This window comes from Sceloporus undulatus, chromosome 4 (assembly GCF_019175285.1).
Source record: "Sceloporus undulatus isolate JIND9_A2432 ecotype Alabama chromosome 4, SceUnd_v1.1, whole genome shotgun sequence".
In the NCBI taxonomy this organism is placed as follows: Eukaryota; Metazoa; Chordata; class Lepidosauria; order Squamata; family Phrynosomatidae; genus Sceloporus; species Sceloporus undulatus.
Genome location: NC_056525.1, coordinates 110,893,746 through 110,914,295, shown reverse-complemented (window position 1 = coordinate 110,914,295; position 20,550 = coordinate 110,893,746). Strand labels below are relative to the sequence as shown.

General features: G+C 41.0%; 1 protein-coding gene and 1 long non-coding RNA gene across 2 annotated transcripts in view; one reads left to right on the top strand and one right to left on the bottom strand.

Moving 5' to 3' along the window:
- Positions 1–4,791, bottom strand: part of LOC121928403 — a 33,974-nt gene extending 29,183 nt beyond the window's left edge. The window contains exon 1 of the long non-coding RNA XR_006103501.1: positions 4,316–4,791. This is a non-coding gene — a long non-coding RNA (uncharacterized LOC121928403). The remainder of the gene's footprint in view (positions 1–4,315) is intronic.
- The window catches only part of CDC14A (cell division cycle 14A), a 123,682-nt gene that overhangs the window by 102,333 nt on the left and 799 nt on the right, over positions 1–20,550 (top strand). The window lies entirely within an intron of this gene.

The following is a 20,550-nucleotide window of genomic DNA, read 5'->3' as shown; positions in this document are numbered from 1 at the left end:
ATCCAAAGACATAGCCAGGTTGGTCTGGAAAATCAGTATGCAAAGGGATCTTACCTTTGAGACTAACTGAAAGAAAGGAGCTGGTAAGCATGAGCTTTTGTAGACAATGCATCTGCGGAAGTAGTTTAAAGTCTATGAAAGTTTATGCTATCAACTTCTCTCTTCCGGTTGCATACTGATTTCCCATTCATAGTTGAGCAACCTCAAAAAACTTTGCACTAACAAGAATAGGAGCATAGAAAAGTCCATTCTCGCCCTGTGAGGACCAACTACAGCTAAACTCAGAAGGAAGAGAAATTCCTAGCCAGGGAATGGAAGGACAGCAGGTCACATCTTCCTGCCCCCTGACCAGAAAGTCTTAGCACTTCAAGGTTATGAGCCCCTAGTTCTACTGCAGGACTGCGAATGTTACGGTAGATTTTGCATGTGCTGCTGGAGTCTTATCCCAAGGCACATATGCTATTACTATAACCCCATGCTGCTAACTGACCATCACATAATACCTTGAAAGAGCATGGGTAGCTAGTTGGTCAATATATTGCCTCAGGATCCCAAATCCACTCTTGGTTTTATGGCCTCCTTTTCCACGTCTGCTTCACATTGTACAGTTGCCAGAGTGAAAACTGGAGAGAGCTCCTGTACCTTTAATAGTTGTGCAGGACAGGGATTTCAGCAGGTGTTGCTTGTTATTTGTTTGTGTGAGAAGCAACACCTGCCAAATCTCCCTCTTCTACACCATCATTAAAGGTAGAGGAGTCTTCTCCAGCTTTCACTCTGGCAACACTGCATTCTCCTCATACTAAAGCCTATTCCTGATGGAAGTTAAAAGCTGTAACAGCAATGATCTGATCTCGGTTCAGCAGGTTAAAACTGATGAAGTTAATATAGGTTTCTATGGGGATTTTCTGGCATGGACCAAAGTGTTAGCTGGGACGGCCATCTGTCCGCTTCCTTTATATGATTCAGTATATAAATTCTTGGAATAACGGGGGTTGAACTATTTTTTGCAGGTACAGATTTGCAGTGAGGAAATATGTTTCATCTTTCTTTCATCTGGCATTTCCCAGCCTGCCTGAACATCACTCTCCCCCATAATGCAGAGGCTGGTGACAGTTGACAGTGGGTAGGCTGCAAAATTAAACCTGGAAGGGGGCATGATGCTGTCAGCTGGTACAAAACAGTTTTGTCAAGTGCATTTCATTGTACTGCAGGAGAAGATCTAAAAGTAGGATTACTGTATTAAATGTAAAGTTGTGCTCCTGCACCACCAATAGCTCTTTAGAAGGAAGAATTTGGGCAAGGTCAGCTTTGAGCAAAGCCATTAAAGGAGAAGCTGTGGCTGCTGAGATTCTGCTTTAGAGATAACATTATTAAAGAGCTTAAAATCCTGTCTTATACAGTATTGTCTTCCAACTTTCTGATTTAACAGCCTTTAGCTGTATTACATTATCCTTCCTGGCACTGCCAATTTGTTCTCATGACATCTTCACAAGTGAGTCATTTGAAAGAAATTGAAAATATTTTTTAAAATATGTAAATTACAAAAAGCAAACCTTGATTTTGCCATTTTATATAAAGGATACCATATCACTATTGTATCTAATGGGGCTTCAGCATCCACAGATTTTGGTATCCACGGGGGGTACGAGAATCAAACTCCAGTGGATACCAGGGCCCACTATACTACATTTTACTCTTATTTATATTCTTCCGTTTTAAATATAAAGCAGGCTATTAAGAACTGAAATAAATGAACGTCGTGAAGTACTCCTTTCCTTCATTCTATGACATGAAAGGATTTTTCAAATGAGGGGGGCCTATGGACATCCTTACACACAGATGTAGAGTATGATGGGTAGGGTTTCCCTTAATTTACAGTCTTCATCCCTGAGATGTTCCTCAATGTTATTTCTTTTTAAACTAATAATGACTAAAGTGTTCTTTCCTATTTTACTAATGCCAATACAGGTAGAGTCTCCCTTATCCAGATTTCCAAAAGCCAAAATACTCCAAAATCCAAAATTGCCCACATGGGTGGCTGTGACATGACACCTTTGCTTTCCGATGGTTCAGTGTACACAAACTTTGTGTCACAAAATTATTTAAAATATTGTGTATAAAATTATTTTCAGACTACAGTATGTGTATATGAAAGTTAAATGAATTTCATATTTAGACTTCGGACCCATCTCCAAGATATCTCATTATGTATACGCAAATATTCCAAAGTCTGGAAAATCTCCAAAATCCAAAACACTTCTTTTCCCAAGCATTTCAGATAAGGGCGACTCAACCTGTAGTATCTGTGTGGGCGTCTGCCTTCAAGTTGCTTGTCAATTTATGGCAATCCTTCATAGGGTTTTCTCAGGCAAGGAATACTCAGAGGTGATTTTGCCATTTCGTTACTCTGAAATATAGCCTACAGCACCTAGGATTCTGTGGTGGTCTCCCACCAAAGTACTAAGCAGGGCTGACCCTGCTTAGCTTCCAAGATCAGATGGGATCTGGTGCCTTTAGAGGATTTAGGCATTTACAGAATATTTGATCATTAAAAGCATAAGAAAAGATGGGGTAAAGCTGAGCATGTGTCTTAGTCCAGCATTTTGTTCCAACAGTGGCCAAAGAGATACCAATGGGAAACCTGGAAGCAAGACATGGGGCCCTTTCACACCAAACAATGACAACATTATCATTCCATTTTAAGCACCATGGCAGCATCCCATGGAATTCTAGAGTTTGTAGTTTAGGGATGTACTAGAGAGGCTCTCTGGCTGAGAATTTTAAATGTCCCTCCTAAAGTACAAATCCCAAAATTTCCTACAATGTTGCCTTGGCATTTAAAGTGGAATCATGGAACTATAAATGGGTAGCGTGGACGGGTCCATAGGCCCTTCTCTCCCCTTCCCTAAGAACTAGTATTCAGGAGCACACTTCTTCTGATTCTGGTACTAATATCCTTATCCTCCATGAATTTGTCTCCTCTCCTTTTCAAATCATTTCAATTTGTTGGCTGTCAATATATCATGGGGAAGCGACTTCCATAGCTAGACTATGTTGCTTTGTGATACAAGAGCTTTGCATACATTATCTCAGCAACCTCACAATATGTTTATATTATTATCTTTGTATTAGCATTCCTGAGGGTGCGGGAACAGGGGCTTGTTCTAAATCCCTACTACTGAAAGTAAAACTGTGAATGGGGGACTTCTTGGCATAGAAGGAGGAGAAGAAACGAGAGATTAGCAGGGCAACGTAGGCTGGGAGACAGTTTTGAAGAGTGGCCTTATTGACGAAATAGTATGCAGCAAAGCTTCCCTGCTGGATCCACAGGATTAAGGGCAACGGAGCACACATAGTGAAAAGTAATTGTATGGTTAGCTTAATACAATAATTTTATCCCAGTGGGAAAAGTATACACAATCTTTCCACTATGTATACAAGTGCACGTAGAAGTACTTCTCCGAGTTTGTGACACTTTCTGGGTTCCTTTAATACTACACTACTGTAGATCCAGCATGATGTAATGGTTTGAGCATTAGACAATGACTCTGAAGGCCAGGGTTCAAATCCTGGCACAGCCTTGTAAACCCACTGGGAGATCTTGGGCAAGTCGCACTATCTCAGCTTCAGAGGGTGGTCATGGCAAACCCCCTCTGAACAAACTTGCCAAGAAAACCCCATTATAGGTTTGCTGCAAGTTGCCATAAGTCAAAAATGCCTTGGAGGCACAAGTAATTATACTGAAATTATACATGTATTTTGGTTCCATAGTCTAGCTGTGGAAGTCACTTCCCCAAGGCAGCAGCATATTGAAAGGATTCAAAAAGGACATGAGACAAAAAAAGACATGAGACAAAAAATAAATGTAATTGTGCAATATTTTTTACATTATAGAAAATTACACATATCCAATTTTCTATTGTTTACTTAATATACATTATATACGTGTTTTGCCTTATTATGTGAGGCAATAAGGCAAACTCTTATTACCTCACCTAATGTCTGAGATGGAAGAATCAAGATTATTTCCCCTATATTTGGGTATATTTGCATGTGTTAGGAGCTTGGGTAATGTTAACTACTGAAGCAAGCTACACAAAGCTAGATTTTGGAGGGAAAATTACATATATATTTTTTTGTTTGTCAGTTGGATTTAGACCCCACCTGACTTCCAAAATAGGGCAACCAAGATGGTTTGCTAACAATTTAACAAATAAAATATAGATCAGATTAAGGACAGAATTAACAACGCAGCAATAAATGAAAGAACGGCACCCACCCGGTTGACAGCCCCTTCCACAGCAACTATGCTTACCTGCCAAAGGCCTGTCCAAACAAAAAGGTCTGTAGGTTGCCCTGTTGGTTGAAGTAACCAGAGAAGCAACCAGCCTAGCATCTCTCAGTAGAATGTTCCAGTTTGAAAGCAGCCATTAAAAGCCCTCCTTGGGGACAAAGAATTAGCTTGATGGCCTCAGACTACAACAACGGTTCCCTCCCCCCCTTTTCTCAAAGTACCCTGGCTTGTAGCCTGATGTTTGCCTCAGAAAAACAAACCCAGGAGACAGGACATGTGGGCTAGTGACTTATTTGCATGGGTAACAAAGAACCACCATGACATCAGAAGGGCTAAGGTCAAGGAAAACAGATTACTGGCTTTTAGAGACAAATAAGTGTATCATCAGTCAGATTTGAAGGTGAACAGACAGAAGTGAGGCAGGCAATGAATTTGGGGTTTTTGGCAACCCAAGCCGTAGAATGACAAGATGGGGGAGCAGCTGCAGCTGCATTAGACCAAAGATTGGAGTTATGAAGTCTTCCAGATCTTATTGGACCACAGCTCCCAGTAACACAGCTTCCTTACTATTCCCCACTTTGGCCATGAAAGTCACTGGGCGACCTTGGACAAGTCACATGCTCTCAGCCTCAGGGGAAGTCAATGGCACACTTCTTTAAACAATCTGCCAAGAAAAACTCATAATGGGCACGTTTGTTGTTGTTGTTGCTGTTGTTGTTGTTGCCATCAAGTTTTATTTCAATTTATGGTGACCCTAAAGCAAACCTATCATGGGGTTCTCTTGGCAAGAAGTGTTCAGAAGAGGTTCCCCTTTGTCTTCTTCAGAGGCTGAGAGAGTGTGACTTTCCCAGCGTAGGGTTGCCATATCCCGCCCCCCGGCGGGACAGTTCCGGTTTGGGCGGTGCCGTCCCGGTCCGGTTTGGCCCCAAACCGGGACGGCCCCGCCCACCGCGGCCACCTCGGCCCCCACGGCGGCTCCAAGGCCTTGCTGAGGCCTGGGAAGGCTCTCCGTGGTTGGAGCTCCAGCCGCGGAGACGCTCCCTCCCGGGCCCCAGCGAGGCCTTGAGGTGCCTCCGGTCGGGATCCGGCCGCGGGGGCCTCCAAGGCCTCCGCGAGGCCAGGGAGGAGGAGGAGGCGCTTCCCACGCGGCCATCGCCGCGATGAGGGCGGCCCCCGCCTCCTTCCCAGCCTGGGAGCCGGCCGAGGCTTCTCCTCAGGCCGGGAGGAGGAGGAGCGCTTCCCACCGCGGCGATTGCCGCGATGAGGACAGCCTCCGCCTCTTTCCCGGCCTGGGAGCCGCCAGGCTCCCCTCAGGCCGGAGGAGGGGGAGGAAGCCCGGCACCGCGGTGATCGCCGCGATGCCAAGCTTCCCCCGCCCTTCCCGGCCTGAGAGCCGGCCTAGGCTCCCTCTCAGGCCGGAGGAGGGGGAGGAAGCCCGGCACCGCGGCAATCGTGCGATGCCAAGCTTCCCCCGCCCTTCCTGGCCTGGGAGCCGGCCTAGGCTTCCTCCCAGGCCGGGAGGAGGGGGAGGCTGCTTGGCACCGCGGCAATCGCTGTAATTCCAAGCGGCCCCCGTTCCTCCCCCGGCTTGGGAGCCGCCTAGGCGTCCTCCGAAGCGGGAGGAGAGGAGGGAGGACAGTTTTGAAAATGTAGGCCTTTTTTTTTTAATTTCCTAGCCAGGAAATTTTAAAAAAAAAAAGTCCTACATTTTCAAACCTGGTCCTACATTTGTCCCGGTTCGGAGGTCCTCCATTATGGCAACCCTATCCCAGCGTCACCCAGTGGGTTTCATGGCTGAGCTGGAAATTGAAACCTGGTCTCTAGAGTCATAGTCCAACACTCAATTTAAGCCACACTGGTTCTCCAGCGTCACGCTAAGTCACAAGCTAGCACATGCAGTATAATAACATCTGGAGACATGCATAGTTGCCACTCTGTGTTAAACCCTTGATTTCATGGGATTTACTGGGTGCTGGGGAGGTTTTAAAGGCTGCATCTGCACTTTAGAAATAATGGAACTGGACACCATTTAACTGCCATGGCTCCATTCTATGGCATCTGGGATTTATAATTTGTTGTGGCGCAAGAGTGCTCTGCTAGAGAACGCCAAATATCTCACAAAACTACAAATCCCAGAATCCCATAACATTGAGCTATGGCAATTGGAGTGCATTATTTCTACATTTCAGATGCAGCCAAAGATAGCCAGGCATAATTATTTCAGTTGTGAAGGGGTGTACGACTAACATTCATCTTCTCCCTCCTTACCATCATTCCACGTTTTGCAGTTGTTCACATTTTGATGTGTTAGAACAAACAGAAGCCTATGTTTGAACCCTGGTTTTGAAGAAGAAACACTCTTGCATTCACATTACAAACTCAGTTAAGTGATAACATAATTATGACCACAGGGATAAAGTGGAATTTTCCTCTTCTCCCTTCATATGGTAACCACATTTACTTGTGAGTAAGCACCACTTTCTTGCAGAAACAATAATATATTTTTAAAAGGGAAAATAATAAAAATGGGTGAAATATTGGTATGATGGGGGGGGGGGGGAATCCTGGAGAGATGCTGTACAAATTTGTGGTTCCACGTTGTCAGAGAGTGTCCTGCAGTTTATACTCATGCCATTATTTTAATTGTTTCACAGAAACAGAGCACTATGTGGAAGAATAAATTCTTTACTCTAATGAGGAATATTATGCAATATGGTATTATCCGGCATGCACCTAAAGTAGGATTCAATAGTTACTGATTGCAAGGGACAGAGAAGCAGCATTTCTGAGTCTGTATTGTGCTGAACTTTGAAGTCAGGGAGAACATTTGCAAAGTACAGAACAGAGTTGAAGAAGTGCCTCTTTTGAGTTCCAGTGAACGGTGGGATCTCATTTCCAGCTGTATGCTATGCTTTGGAAATTCTTTTGAACCTTTAGTGTGCAGTATCAAACAAAAACAAAAAAATTGCCAAAGAAATACAGTAAGGTATTTGCCCTTGTGATTCAATTTGTGGACTCTTGTTTTGGAGATAACTGTAGATGGCCATCGCTTCCCTGCTCTTTCCAGTTTCCAAGGTGTTTTACTGACCATAAACTGGTGGACTGTTGTTGTTTTTGTATGCCTTCAAGTAATTTCCAACTTATGGCGATCCTAAGGCGAGTCTGTCACAAAGTTTTAATGGCAAGATTTGTTCAGAGGGGGCTTGCCATTGCCTTCCTCTGAGACTGAGAGTGTGACTTGCACAAGGTCATTCAGTAGGTTTCCGTGCCAAGTGGGGATTTGGACCCTGTTCTCCAGAGTTGTAGTTCAGTACTCAAACCACTACACTACATTGGATTATACTGCTGGATTTATTGATAGATCTGTTCTGGTCTGATCCAACAAGACATGTTTATTCGTAGGATCTTCCTTTCTGTAATGTTTACTGTAATATCCTTCATCCCCATTAATTCCTGGCACTTTAGATATTCTTGGGCCGTGGAAATGGAAATAGCAATGGCTCATTTCACATGCAAGGAAGCCAAACAAATTGAAGTGATCAGAGCATGTTCAGCAGGCCTTGAAGAGTTGGCTGAGTTGGAATAACCATAGAGAGTGAAACTAGATGGCACTGTTCTACAGGCAGATCATGCATAGCAGGTTCACTGTCTTGTGATGGAGGGTCTTTTCAGATTAGGCTTTTATTGTACAGTCGGATTGGCTCATTCATGAAAATGTAAAGCAGGGGTTGAAATCATGCAGCCCTCCGAGCCCTACAGCTTGGAGCAACCCTAGCCATCATTGCCAGTGGAAAAGGTTATTGGGAAATAAAGTCGAAAGAACATGGGGAAGTTACCTCTACTCTTTAGAAAGAAGAGTCATCCTCCGAAACAAGGTGTTAGGGACTGTGGGCTACTTGTGGGAGGTGAAATCAAGATTAGACAGATGTCTGCCCAGTTTGGGGCAATTCCTGGTCCTGCAGCAGTCCCCCTTCAGAACCAGTCCCTCAGCCTTTAAGAACCACCCAAACACCAACAATAATCTTCTAAGGATTTCGGGGGATGTGGAGGTTGGAAGAGCGGATGGGGAACATCCCTTACCTCAATTTCTTCTAAATTAATTTATTTTAGGATCCCTACCATCATTCTGAAATGGCTAATTTAACAAGAGCAATTTTAGCTATAGCTCCAGTAAAGGAAAACATCATAAAAGATCAGCAGGGAGAGGAAATAGAAAAGAGAAAGGACTAAATAATCTCATTGTTACAACTGTGTGGTAGATTTGACTTATGTAAGAAATTACCAAAATACACAGAGGCGAAAATGGGGGGGCATCTGCCTATCTATCCTATCTTTAATTTTTTTTAGCATGGCTGAGGGGACTAGGATCAGGCCCATATCTTTTGAGCTTTCTTTCTTTCTTTCTTTCTTTCAATCATTTTCCTGAGGAAAATACCCCACCTACATACCTGTGATTTTTTTCCTAATGCAGATAAATAGCTTTGGAGGAGTGATTTTCATAAGGAAAAAGATTTGAGAGAAGGAATTAAACTTGATACCTTCCACAAATCTCCCTCTGCATTGCAATCTTCATCACAATGAGGACCGAATCAAAAATGATATATAGTTTGACTCTCAGAAGTAATCAAACTACCTCAGTCAAGAAGATTAGGTAATAACTATTACCCTATTTGGCATAATTTTGCATCAGAAATCCCCTGCAAAGTTGAAAGTGGTCAGAACAAAGGCATCTGTTAGAAGATTAATGTTCAAAGTGGGAGCCAGGGAAATGAAGTATGGGGTTTTTTCCAGTTGGGAATGGAGTGGGTGGTGGGTTGTGTTTGATTTTTGAGCTTGCGGGTCTTCGAGCTCCTTCGGTCAAAGCATTCACTAAAAGAAAGGGCAAGTTTAAAGCCTTCATGTAAGATGTAATTTATGCAAGCAAGGTTAGCATGAGAGGAGGGACAATTATCAAATTGGGACATTATACTCTTATATTCTGGCCCGGTTTCCACTGAACACTAATGGCCAAAAGGTATGGCAAGGTAGTGTCTGAACTGAACAGAGGAGGGGAAGAATGATTTTAAAATCTATGCCAAAAAGCTGAATCCAGTAAACATCTGGGAAATTTATAACATTTCCATATACTTGGTTCTGTGTGTGTGTGTGTGTGAGTAAGCATACATGCAACAAAAATAAACAGCTTCATTTATATACTGCTTCATACTGAACTAACAGTGTCTAAGCGGTTTACAATTGTAAGCTAATAGACCCCAACAATCTGGGTACTCATTTTAGCAACCTCCTCGGAAGGATGCAAGCCTGAGTCTAGCTTGAGCCCTTTCGCTGGGATTGAACTCACAACCTTATGGTTTTGAGTCACTGGCTGCAGTACAGGCATTTAACCAGTGCGCCACCAGGGCTCTTGTAGATGTGTTTACATCTACAGTTGTCATATTCCAATCCCTGAAATCAGATATCTCAATGGCATATTATGCAAATTATTATTAGAATTGACCACATTAAATGTTTTGGTCTTGGTACTGTTTTAGCAGGAACTTCTCTTCTGAGTGCAGAGTAATGTTTAACATTTTGGACCTGGAACTAAGTGATCCAAGTTCAATTCCCTGATAGATTACTGAACCTACCACATGAACATGTTTTAATGTTGTAATAATTTAACTCTATTTTAATGTATCACTTTTGTATGTTTTTAATTGTACTGTTTTTACTTACAGTTCATTATTACGTTAAATATGTTAACTCAATTAACTCAAAAAATATAGTAATAGTAGTAACACAAAGTGAGTCTTATTCTTTCAACACAATCAATATTTTCTTTCATCGTATTATTCTTAAATTTTCCAATAGTATTTAATAGTATTTAAGAGCTAAATAAGAGTAAATATAAATTGAAGTTTAATTGTACTGTTTTTTTAATACAGTGGGTCTTTGTTATCTGCTGGGGTTTGGTTCCTGGATTCCCTGTGGATAACAAAATCTGTGGATGCTGAAATCCCAGCAAATACAATGGCATAGTAAAATGGTGTCCCTTATATAAACAGAAAATAAAGGTTTGTTATTTGGAATTTATACGTTTTTGAATATTTTCAAGCTGTGGATTCTTGAATCTGTGGATAAAAAATCAGTTGATAAGGAGGGACAACTGTATTGTAAGCTGCACTGAGTCCTATTTTGGGGTAAAGAGTGGAATAATAATAATAATAATAATAATAATAATAGAACAAAAAATGTGGCCATGATCCTGTGTGGGGAGCTATAGCTATGGAAATCTAACTACATTTCTGTAGCTATATTTCCCGATGCCACCCCCCAAAACTGCCTTTTCAGCTGTCATTTCCATCTTGCCAGAGAGTTCAAGGGATGATTGGAGATACATCAAGCTTCCTTCCTGCAGCTGGAGTACAGATACTTGCTCTCTGGCAAAATGGGAATGTGTATAGTTTTATTTTTATTGTTTTAATGTGTTTTAGTATTTTTAACTGTTTTAATAAGTACTGTTTTTAAGTGCTTTTATCTTTTGATTGCATGTTTTTAATGAGTGATGTTTTCATATTGTACTAATTTAATTCTATTTTAATGTGCACTTTTGTATGTTCTTAATTGTCCTGTTTTAATTTGCAAGCCACTTTGTGTCCCAATTTCGGGAGGAGAGCAGGATATTATTAATAATAATAATAATAATAATAATAATACACAGAAAATGCCATGTTGAAGGGACTACACTGTTGAAAGGAGGTTTTGGGAAGACTTTTGGTTGTTGCTTGTATATTGACTGTAAAGGTGAATTATGATGGTATAAAATGTAAGGTAGATTTACAGTCTCCTAATTCCTGGGAGCCAGAATGGTATAGTGACTTAACCACTGGACTACAACTATAGAGATCAGGGTTCGATTGCCTGCTCATCCATAGATATGTACTGGGTGATCTTAGGCGAGTCACAACTCTCAGCCCCAGAAAACTCCATGATAGGTTCGCCTTGGGGTCACCATAAGTCAGAAATGAAGTGAAGGCACACAACAAGAAGTCATGAATAGGATGATAATGATCATTATGTTTGCATTAAATGATGTGAGAGTATTTCCAGAATGGACTCCTCTCCTCTGTAGAGGTTTTAGTGAAGCATCTTGAACAGGGATGGGCAACTGTGGAAGGCTGGGGTCTGCATTAGACTCTTGGAAAACCTTGGAGGACTGCTCCCCCCCCCCCAAAAAAAAAGAGGCAAAAATATTTGCCCACCAAATAGGGCATGGGGGCATTTTCTCCATTTTGGGTTTGTCAGAAAGGTTGTGCTGAGCCTAAATTGGCTCAAGGGGCAGCAAAATATGATGAGAATACACGCCATACCACCAAAGGATATTTGGAGGCCAAAAGAAAAAAAAAATGAGGGGAATTTTTCCTCCAAAAAATGTTTTAAACTCTTGAGGGGCATAAGGAGTCTCCAAATGTGGTGGAAATACTGTCCACCAACTAGGGTACATTTAGGGCTGTTCTGGAGCAATAGTTGTCAGGCCTTGGGGCCACAAAAACAGCTCTCTGGGATTGCATGTGGCCTGCCAGCCTGCCCACCCTGAGCTAGAACAAGGTCATTTTTAAAAATTAAAACTGGTCTTTTAGGGTTTGGAAATGTGTGCCTTTGCAAGGTATGATTACAGAGCTGTTGTTATTATTTTATTTTCTTGGTAAAATTTGTTGAGAGGGGGTTTGCCCTTGCCTTCCTCTGAAGCTGAGAAAGTGTGATTTGCCCAAGGTCACCAAGAGAGTTTTCATGGCTGAGCAAGGATTCGAACCCTGGTCTCAAGTCTTAGCACAACATTCAAACCACTACACCATGGTGGCTGTTTCTGCTACTCATTACAGAGTATCAGAATGCAAATGGATTTAAATATGGCCTTCTAAGCTGAGAGCTTCAATGGCAAAATTCAGCCTTCCTAAATTTATATGATTCCTATATTTAGTGTAATCTCAGCAGAGAATAGTTGTACATGTAGTGCACAAAGTGCTAATATGACCTAAAGAGCATAGTGACCAGCTAAGCCCTCTCTATGGAAATGGAACATTAATCTGGTATCAAACTAAGTTTATATATTGTTCCAAATAAATACTTCTTTTCCTGGTCAAGAACCTGCTTGACTGAACTGACGTGATGTTATTTTGTTCTCCTTAGGACATTTTCTAAACACATAACTGATAACAAAAGGTAGAGAATTATCTTATGCCTCTGTTTAAATTGTTGGAAGGTGTTTGGAATTTAATTTGTTAAGATTCTGTATTACTCTCTAGACCCTATTTTATTCTATGTGCCCTTTGCTTTTTTTTAAAATAAAGATTAAAAGGAAAAAAGAAACACTTGGAAAGTATATCAAGGTCCTTTTTTCAGAGGAGTGTCAGTGACATAAAAGGTTACGGTTTTTATTTTTGTTTTTTAAATATAATGTTAAAATCTACATCCAAGCTGCATCTGGTATAAAGATAGGAGGCAAGCAATTCCTGTAATCTTGGACAAACATAAAGCAGTGCCAATATCTTTAGTGACAAGAGATGCAATATTTCCTTCTTTAATGGGACCGCTCTTTTCCTGGAAATGATAATGCACCTAGACTGTGTTCCCTTCATTTTATTAGCTGTCGCCACTCATAGAATAAGTTCCATTTGCATCTCCCTTGACTACTGAAACTTGTAAAACACACACACACACACACACACACACACATATATATATATACATACTCCTTACTAATTTTTGTCTATATGCCTTAACTTTGGATTGGTTAGTTGGTTTTCAGAAGATGCTTATACTCCGTAAAATAGTACCACACTTTGGATTTCCAAAATATATCATTTCTCTTTCCCCTCCCCTAAGGATTGCTTTAACAACTCCTCAGTGAAGAATCACACAATTTTTACTGTATCCTGAGCAAGCACCATTGAAATGAATGGGTGCTTCTTCATTCAGCACATAGAAAATTCAAGGAATTGATTACCTCAAGACTTGTCAATCAACAAACAATTGATCTATAAATAGCTACAAGTCATGATGGCTATGTATAAGAGCTTGGAAAAGTTACATTTTTGGACTATGTATTCCAAATTCCCTAACCACAGTGGCCACTGACCATACTAGCTAGGGAATTTGGGGATTTGTAGTCCATTTTTCCAAGTTGTGGTCTATAGTACCTCCTAATTCAAGGGTGCTGTGAATAGGGTTGCCATAAATCAGGACCTCCAAACCGGGAAAAATGTAGGACAGAATTATGAAATGTAGGACTTTTTTTTTAAAATGGAGCCTCCATTTAAAAAAACCCATGTCCTACATTTCATAAATAAATCACTGGCGGCCACACACGCTCCTTCCCGGCCTCTGCAGAAGCCTCGGTCTCCTCGGAGGCTGGGAAAGGGCGCGGAGCCACTGGCAATCACCAGGGCCTCCCCTCCTTCTCGGTCTCCTCAGATGCCGGGAAAGAGGACGCGGGGCCGCAAGGAGGCGGGGATGGTGGCGTGGCCGCACGCAGGAGGCGCCACCTCCCCCTTCGCCTCCTCCACCCCAGGCCTCGCTGCCCTTCTCTTCTTCCGCGCAGCCATGCAAGGTGGTGGTGGAGGAGGAGGGCAGCAAGGCCCTGCAGGTTGCGGCGCAACCCCGCTGCAACCGGGGTTGTCCCGATTTTTGGCTGCACCCGTGATGGGAGTGGGCAGGTGCTGCCAAAACCGGGAAAATCCTGGTTGCAGCCGGGTTATGGCAACCCTAGCTGTGAAACAATAACAGAATTAAGCAATTACACTCATGTTTTCCTTGTAGGTTACCAAGAAGCATATGGTTGGTTAATGTGGAAAACAGACAAATTTTTTGTCTAATCCAATAGAAATATCTTTAACTTCTTATGCATCTGAGTACCACTGTATATTGTGAAGTTAGGTGGAGCTTTCTGGAGATTGTTCCATAAATATTTGGTTTTTCATGCGTACTCTTTTTTGTTGTGCATTCCCTACTTTTGTAAAGAGTACGGGGTTCTTTTTTTAAAAATAATTAATAATTTACAATAAAAAATAACACAGAAAGCAAAGTTAATATACTCTGTGTGTGTGTGTGTATTCTACTGCTTAAGTTAATCTACTAATTATTAAAACTCAAAATCAACCTGCACTCACTTTAGGTTGCAAAAAAAATTAAAAGATTCCCAGTGATTTACAAAGATTGCCAGTAATTTTTCTGTAATGAAAGTTATATTTGGGATACCACAATCTGTATACCCTGAGGTGTTTCTGGGATTTAAAGATTCAGGGAGACCATCTTCCTTGCAACGGCCTGCGTGGACTCTCCCTCCTTGGAGGTCTTTAAACAGAGGCTGGATGGCCATCTGTCGGGGATGCTTTGATTGAGAGTTCCTGCATGGCAGAAGGGGGTTGGACTGGATGACCCTTGTGGTCTCTTCCAGCTCTATGATTCTATGATTGTATGTATGTATGTCTCTCTCACTTATGTAGCTTATCATGGCTAAACTGAGAGAGTGGCACCCCCTGCCCCAACCTAGCAAAATTGGACCACCAAGATTCCTGTGCAGTTGTACTAAAACACCAAGCTCTAGAAAATATTAAGACATCTACTGTTGTTGAACTCTCTCAAGAACAATAAACCCTGTCTGCAATCTACTCTATGCACACTTACTTGGGAATAAGCTATACTGAACACATAGAGAGTACTTCTAAGTACATATTGTGCTTGTACGGGCCTTCATAGTGAAGGATGTTTCAAGAATAGTGGATAAGAAAAGATCCTGAGGTGTAAAGATACATCACTGAATAGTAACATTAGGATTATCCATGCCATTATATTTCCCATTTCTATGCATGATTGTGAAAGGAGGACAGCAAAGAGCTCTGATAGGAAGAAAATCAGCTCATTGGAAATGTGGTGCTGGAGAAGAGTATGGACTGATAAAAGACAAATAAACGGGTTCTAGAGCAAGTCAAGCCCGAACTCGTACTAGAAGCCAAGATGCTTAAACTGAGACTGTTGTACTTGGGATATAATAAGAGAAGACATGAAGAAAAGCCAATAATGCTTAGTAAGGTAGAAGGCAGTAGGAAAGGAGGAAAACTGCATTCCAGACTCAATCAAGGAAGCCACAGCCATGAAATTGCAAGAGCTGACAAGTGCAGTTGACATAAGGTGACTTAAGAGCCTCTCATTCCTAGGGTCACCCTAAGTCGGAGTTGACTTGACAACAGTTAACAACAACAAAATAATATGTTGTCTCATTGTGCATACCTGCACATAGGGAACATTAAGAACAGCATGCCTCCTGATTTGAGCCCTGCCCTACCTTGGATACAGTTCTGGGTCTCCATAGCTTTATTCAGCCTTTTCCTATGACTGGGTAATCTCAGTGTTCATTTGACCTACTTGGTTATTATCAGCATCAACCACCAGGCTGGGCTGAGCTGATATGAGCAGCTGCACCTCAGCATGAGAGAGAGAGAGAGAGCGCACCAGCAAGAGAGAAAGCCAGACAGTCCCTGGGAGCCCAAGGGGTGTCATCTGCTCTGCTGACTGGACAAGGAAAATAACCCCATTCATCCCTCGTTTTTTGCTTTCTGTCTGTAAAAAAGCAGGAACCTATCTGAAGAAAATCTGTAAGCTGCAGCCCCACAGCAGGTGCCTTGTTATAAAGACAGCAGTGGGTTGAAATCAAAAATAAAACTGACCTCTCTGAATCACATTGATAAAGAGGCCAGTGATTAAGATAAACACGCTTTCCTACTTCTAAATGCCAAGGATTAAAATTCCCATTGTTTCATTCCTCCATGTTTACCAGGCCCAGAATATTTCCATTACTTCATAGACCATATAAATAGGAGACATACTTGCAACGTGGTATATTACTTGTTTAAACATCACAACCAAAAAATATATTTTTTTAAAAATTGGGAAAATCCACTTTTCCTGTGCTTCTCTATGGTCCTGAGTACTGCTGGTCCCCTGCCCAATACTGGATGCTGTATTTTTAACTGATCATATTATGAAATGTAAGGAAGTTTGGCTCTATGTTAAAACAAACATGGTAACATTAGCACATACTGAATGGACCGATGAGAGAATTCTTTGGAATATTTATATTTTTGTATGGCGTGGAAGATCTTTTAACACTTCATATTGTTGCATTTCAGCTCCCAGAAATTTCAGCCAACATGACCATGATAAGGCACTATGGGAGATGTAGTCCAAAACAGTGGCCTCACTAGGGTTGGTGCCATGGTGTCACCTCCCCCATTGACCACCTCCTCCCGTACCATTCCATACAGAATCCTGTGTAATATTTCTTGTACTAATGTTACTCATAAATCGTACTTCCAGTATCTCACTGAATGGAAGAGTAATACTGTAGTTGTGATATAAACAACAAGCTACATTGAAGTTATACCTTTACATTACAATATCATATGCACAGCCTCAATATAGTTACATGTAGATAGTTTCATATGGTTAAACTGAGCATTTGGTAAGATGTGATGTTTTTAAATTTGGTAAGATGTGGATGCACATATCTGTAGTATTATTTGCAAATGTGACTGGGAACTGTTGGGAACAGACAAGAAACATCTATTGGCCTCAGAGGAGAAGAAGAAATGTTCTCCTGGGCTGGCTAGCCATAATGTGATTCGTAATATGACACCTACTAACAGTATAGAAATGGATAGGGAGACTAGGGTTAAAATACTTTCTGAACCTTACATTTTCTCATTTTTCTGCTTGATTTAAGTAGGAGAGAGGTAAACTGATGGTTAATTTTCTAGTGGAATCAATGAGACTGGCTCTGAGCTATTAGACAGTTTTAGACAAAATACGCATAGTGAAAGAACCAAGATTCTTTTTGCTAGCCTCTTGACAAGAGTGTTTAATAACACAAGACTGTTCCTGATGGTACAAAGATTTTGATTGGCAATATATACAAGGTTTAAAGTATTCCCTAACTGTACTAATAAGGAGGATAATAAATCTAAGAGCAGCAGAGATATGCTTTCAGTATAATGACAATAATCAGCTGTTTCTATGTTTGTTGACACGAGGACAGAAGAATACCATAACACCAGGTAAAGCAAAGTGGCAGCTTACTTCCATGTGGCTTTGTAGATTTGATCACTGAGGTGAAAGAGAGCACCTGTTTTTCTGGGAGATTTAAAGGCCCTCTTTGAGGTCATATTCATGTTTAAACCTCCTACAAAACAAAATACAGTCGCCCCTCCTTTTTCACGGGGGATCAGTTCTGGAACCCCTTGCAACAATGGAGTTTTGCATATATTCAAACCCCATTGGCTTGAACATAGGTGTGGGCGCATGGGGGTGCGCATGCACACAGGCACGTGCCAGAGGCGTGTGCCCAATTCATTCTCCCTCCATCCCATCCTTCGCACATAAGCGAGTGATGCGTGTCTGAAGACCACGAGAATGGAGGGAGGATTGTAGTTTATTTTAAGAACATCTACCCACATCTTCAGCATGGTGCAGTGGTTTGAGCGTTCGACTATGAGTCTGGAGACCAGGCTTTCAATCCTCCTTCAGCCATGGAAACCCATGTTTGGTGACCTTGGGCAATTCACACTCTCTCAGCCTCAGAGGAAGGCAGTGACAAACCTCTTCTCTACAAATCTTGCCAAGAAAACCCCATGATACGTTGACCTTAGGGTTGTTGTAAGTCAGAAACAATTTGAAGGCACACAACAACACCCACGCACATCTTCCAGTATCTTAATAGAAGTTCTTTTCTAGTTTCCATTTTTGTGTGTCTTTTAAGCTTTCTATGAGCCACCTGTCAGGGGACTTCTATGACGGAAAACCACATGCTGTTTAGTATACAGCTGATGGCATAATGAGAAGATTTTCGGATGGGCATATTGAAATGAAAACCAGAGAATTCAGTAATTGATGGGAGAAAATGAAAGGAAAAAAACTTTTAAGCATTAGAATCAGAACTTGGGAGTAAGAAGTTACAAATACTGTAAATATATTATTTGGAAAAAGTAATTCATTTTTTCTTGCAAAGAGGGTGGGAAAAGGTACACTTTAAAAGTAATCACAACATGTTCTGGGTGACTTCTGATGAAAAAGTAGCCGCTTCTATTTACTTTTATAATTTACTCTAAAGGATATTTTTAGGCATTCAATTGGTGCCTTGAGAAGATTTTCCCCCAAGTTTTGTTTCATTTTCTTATTGATCCTAAAGTATTCTATTTCTTGACTAATGAAAAAGCAACAAGTAACACAATGGATAAAATCATGAGTTATAACCAATTTCAAAATGACAGCAAAGCATTTTTGAAGGCTTTGTAATGAATTACTTTGTAAGAATTATTTTGGAAAAAATAAATTTTGAAACTGAAGTTGAAATACTCTAAGAAGTTCATAGCTGTATCAGCTGTATTCCTCCTCATGTTGTTTCATTCTGAAATCTATGAGGAATTGGCTCACTGGAATACTCTAGCAATGAGCTTTAGAGGCTATAAGTTCAGAAAGGTTTTAGATTTGGAACTGTTGGGTTTAAGTTGATCTCCAGTTTTCCAAATGTGATGGGTTTTTCTAATAACTAAGTATAGTCCTATGTAAAATATTGAATCCATGAGTACTAGCCAATGCATGTGGTTAATGGGTCATTTGCAAAATTTCTCAAGTATAGCAGAGTTTCCAGTTTTGCACTGCCCTGGATATCTTTCAGATGTGATTTGATTTGTGGCATACAGAATTGAAACTTCTGGTTACCGCTGAAAGTCTAGATGGGTTTATTGTCTAACCTAGGCAACAAGAAAAGAGCAAAGGGGGGCACTTCATTCATGCCAACATTTCAGTGCTTATTATTATACAGACCGGTTCTTCAGATCATATTTTGTTATAATGCTGATTAAGCAGTTCTTTTGCAAAGAACTCAATTAATTGATAACCCTGTGTAGGCTCCTTTTAATGGTTTTCTATTAAGTGAAGGAAGCCAGCATTGCTGCTTTGGTAGCTATATGTGAAAAAGAAAAGAATGTATTCTTTCTGGACTCTTAAGAGTGCATCTACACTGTTGAAATAGTGCACTTTGACACCGCTTTATCTGCCATGACTCCATCCTACAAAATCTGGGGACTTGTAGTTTTGTAAGGCACAGCACTCTTTGGAAGAGAGGCTACAGAAATAGTAAAACTATGAATCCCAGGATTCCATAGGGATGGAGGTACAGTGTTGTTGAACTGTATTATTTCTACAATGTACATGCGCCCTATGAGACTACTCAAGTGTGTTTCCTCCCCTCTCCCCTATGTCACCTGCCACGTATACACACACACATATGTGATTACAAACAAATAGCAGAGAAAAATACTATGAGATATGGCACATTCCCTGAAATTTAAAAAGCAGGCACACATTGTCAAGCATCACCAGTATGGCCTTTTCTCATTTACCTTTTTGTGAACTACCAGACCTGGCTAAATACATCTTGAGTTAAAATGTGGAGCCAACAGTTAGAAGTGGAGAGGTCAACATATAATAATTTCTGTGGATCACGCCAGGCACATTTGGGGTGTCTACAAGGAGGCCAGATTTTTCCCACTGGAACCAAATCTCACTACTACCAAACTTTCTGTAGCAGTCTTCAGAAAGTGATTCCATTTGATTTTGATCTCTAGAAACCAAAGACAGATTGCTGTTATTCTCTGCCTCTGCAATACTTTTTTATAGAAAGTGACTATGGTCTAATCTGCATTGCAAAAATAATAGAGTTTGACAATGTTTTAATTGCCAAGGCTCAATGCTATGGAATTCACAACTTGAAATTCCATGTTTGTGTCCACACTTCATTAATTTGGAATCAACAGACCAAGAGGCAGAGCTGATATATACCTGCTGTTACCCTGACTGCTTTTATAAGCACCTTTGGTCTTATTTAATACATATTCTAATAAAAGGTAAATCAGTGGTTTAAGAAGAGGTCGCCAAATGTATTCCCCCTAAAATCAGTAAGGAGGTATTTAATACCCTCTAGTATTCTATAATATATGTTTTTTGGGGAAACGGATGCCATTAGGGAATCACAGTTCTTGTGTCTATTGTCCAAGACTGTAGAGGTCAGCGCAAGAATATAAAAGGGTTATGACAATGTTTCGGGTAAAGGCAGGCTCCGCATATTGGAAAGATATCTAAAAAATCACACCGTTGCATCCTGTGAGATGAAAAGAGCCCCAGAGACTATCAGTAAACACAGAAGCCAAGCTGAGAAATTA